Genomic DNA, 3267 nt, shown 5'->3' with positions numbered 1-3267 from the left:
ATAACTAACTCCAACTAATCTAACTACCCTCTAACTGAAAATAACTAACTCCATCTTCTGCATACAGCTGTAATAAGACATCCCAATCCAAAAGGACAAGGAAATCTCAATTTCGTGATCTGAACATGTTGCGATTGGACTTATTCTATGTAACATCATAAGGTGATTTTATTATCTTGAAGAAAGCCAATTTGAACAAGAGCTTATCAAGAGAGGAAACTATACAAAAAGAAAATGAAAAACTGCTTAAATTACAGAAAAGGAATCTAGTTAAATTCTTGATTTATGTCCACTGAACAATGACAGTTACTGAAATGATAGAGCAGCTCGATTACACATTCCAATTTCCAAAATACAAAATTTTTCATTTACAAGCGAAGTAGGAACACTACACATTTCACTCTTATCATATACAATTGAATGACTTAAGGCTGAAGCATATGATTTTGATTATATAAATGGTTGATTACATAAAGTTAAATTAGCTAAACAATCTTCATACCTTACTGCTCAGTTCTCTTCGATAATATGTATTTTCTAAATGGTCCCAATGTGAAGATCCACTAGTCCTGCTGAATGTATTGTCAGATACATCGGATATACTGTCTAAATCATCAGAGCAGCAAACACTCATTTCGTCCACATATGAATTTCCATCCCTCCTGTGCTATCCCATAAGAATTAGTGCATTTTTGTTTTTTATAATAATCACACATAAGTTATAGCAGAAAAAAGTTATTCCATAAACAACAGACCTGAACTTGCTTCTTGGGGTCAAACACTATATTTTAACCTGAATAAAAAGATAGAGAGAGAAAGAGAGAGAGAACAAGAGGATCAGATTTTTAATAATTCATAATTGTAAAGAAACTTAGATGTAAATTTAGGATGCTAATTGTTTCTACTTATTACTTGGTAGAAAAAGCGGATAATAAAAAAGTTTTCTTATACCTAGCAGATATACAAAACCATTGAACCTTTATCTTAGTAGCTATGGGCATATTTGATTTTTAAAAATATTTTTGTTTCCATTTTCTGTTTTTATAAATATTTACAAAGATGGCATCATTTTTATTTTTTAAAGACTTGTTTAAAAACTGGTGAGCAGATGTAGTTTATCAAACTGAGAGTTTATCATTGACACCAAGAAAGTTAGTTTATTTTTCATTCTCTGTTTTTTTACAAATAGTTACAAAAATGCTTATTTTTATTTCCTATTTTTAAGGTTTTGTATAAAAAAAATGGTGAACATGTGTTGTTTCTCAAACGGAGAGTTTAGCCTTGATTCAAAGCTTTGAAGAAAATTAAACTAAAAAGAAAAATAGCTTATGAATTTAGTCCTTCTAAGTTGGTTCCTTTTCAATTTTTAATCTTTATAATTTACGCCTTTTCAATTTTAGCTCCTAAAGCACGAACTCTTACATAGATTAAAAATTAAAATTTTAAAAAGACTAAAATTAAAAAAATATAATCCTTACTTGTAAGATTGTCCTATAGGAACAATGTTGTCTCAAAGGTAATGATGCAGTGGAAGTTTCAGGTCTAATGTAACTTGCTAAATTAATGGTAGCCTACCCAAGGGTCCCAAACCTGGCAGATCCCTGTAATAACAATGCCATTTCAGGTTGAGTAAGCTATGTTAGACAATATTAAGCGAGTTTAATTTATATATATTATCAGTGTAAAATCATTTTACACATACATCTAATTGAAACTTACCTTACCATCATATAATGAGTGGTAAAATCTTATTAAATGTTTGTATAAAAATGTTTACATTGATAGTTCATATAAATTAAATTTATTGAATAAACAAAATCAAATGTGTAGTACACATAATCAAGCAACAAAGGTAACCAACAACAGACCATGACAACAAGAAGTTTAAGGAGGAAGCCTTCATTATCTTATAGAGAATCATCAGAAATCCATATAGTACTTAGAATGGAGTCTTCCCAACAACACTCTCCATTTTGTACTGTTGCTTTGCCAGACTTAGCTATGGTTTCCCCTGTTTCTATACTAATAATGGAAACAAAAAGATTGTTCCACCCTTTTTCTATCTGCAAAAATAATAATAATGATAATAATATTATTAATATGTAACCAGGAACCTTTTTAATACTAAGAGAGATCGAGAGTTGGAGAAAAACCTCCAGAGCTTGGAAATCAGAGAATTTGAAATCCAATCTCTCCTGGAATTTATCTCTGCCATGCCTACTCAAATTGCATATTTTCGACTTTCCTTTTCCATCCTTCAATTGTTTCCCGTTTTCATAGTAGGCTTCAACACTGCCACTTTGAATCATATCATGTCACATAATTTGCTATCTATAATAATGAGTATTGCCGAGCTTACATGGTGTAAATTGGTAGTTTGAATTCTAGGTATTCCATATGTTCTTCCCTATGCAATTATAGTATAACTAACAATTCATGTTAATAAGAAAGAAACATGTTTAATTTTAGTGTTTATTATCAGCACACTAAAAATTGGAATCATTGTGGATGTGGGTGTACATGTGCTGTATATTAGAAATAACAAAACAGAAATTTTACCTTGTCATGGTCCTTCCACTTCTGCATGCACTATAGAGAGAAAGTGTGATATTCCCACTAAGGTATATAACTAATGAAAAGAAACAAGGGCTATACAAATAACTAGTTCGTCCCCTTGTTTTTTCTAACTAGACGACATAGAAGATACTTTTGGATATTTGTGATTTCATGGGGTCTAATAATATAAGTTTCGGTCAATTAAGCAAGCTTTTTTCTTTTCATTCCTTTGAAGGATCGATGGTTATACTAAAAAATATTAAATGACTGCATTACATAACATTTACACTCAGAAGTCAGAATTGTGTTTGTAAACGGTTCTAAGTCTCCCTTGTAAGTAGCAAGTATCAATATAAACTAATTTTGAGCGAGAGTTATATTGTGTTTGGTTACGAGTTTGAAAGTCTTAAACCATGGTTTATTTAAGCTAAAGTTACAATAGACAACTTTTGGATTAAATTATGGTTGGAGCTTTCCAGACACAAAACCACGAGTACTATTTTGTATTTTATTTCTTTTAAATGTTGGTGGTTGAAATGAAGCATTGAATTGCTTTGAAATAACTACCTGTTATAATATGATAATTATTAAAAAAAAAATGTATTTTTTTATCTTGACCCTCCGGTTCATTAAAGAAAAGAAACTCTAACTAATTTAAAATTTAGCGAACAAGTAAATAAAATCTGATCAAAAATTATTTCTGCTAATGAT

The 3267-nt window shown here is 30.1% G+C and overlaps 1 long non-coding RNA gene across 2 annotated transcripts; it reads right to left on the bottom strand.

The window, feature by feature from the left end:
- Positions 1-332: 332 nt before the first annotated feature.
- Positions 333-2831, bottom strand: LOC121174319 (uncharacterized). Of its 2 annotated transcripts, XR_005890356.1 has the most exons (6): positions 2560-2831; positions 2154-2292; positions 1869-2063; positions 1479-1601; positions 756-793; positions 333-662 (listed from the first exon to the last, which is right to left on the bottom strand). It is a non-coding gene; the product is annotated as an uncharacterized lncRNA (long non-coding RNA). The 2 variants fall into 2 exon arrangements; XR_005890355.1 differs by having other exon boundaries at positions 333-793.
- Between the last annotated feature and the right edge of the window lie 436 nt (positions 2832-3267).

This window comes from Glycine max, chromosome 20 (genome assembly GCF_000004515.6).
Source record: "Glycine max cultivar Williams 82 chromosome 20, Glycine_max_v4.0, whole genome shotgun sequence".
Lineage (NCBI taxonomy): Eukaryota > Viridiplantae > Streptophyta > Magnoliopsida > Fabales > Fabaceae > Glycine > Glycine max.
The sequence above is the reverse complement of the archived record's forward strand: the minus strand, read 5'-3'. Positions and strand labels throughout refer to the sequence as shown.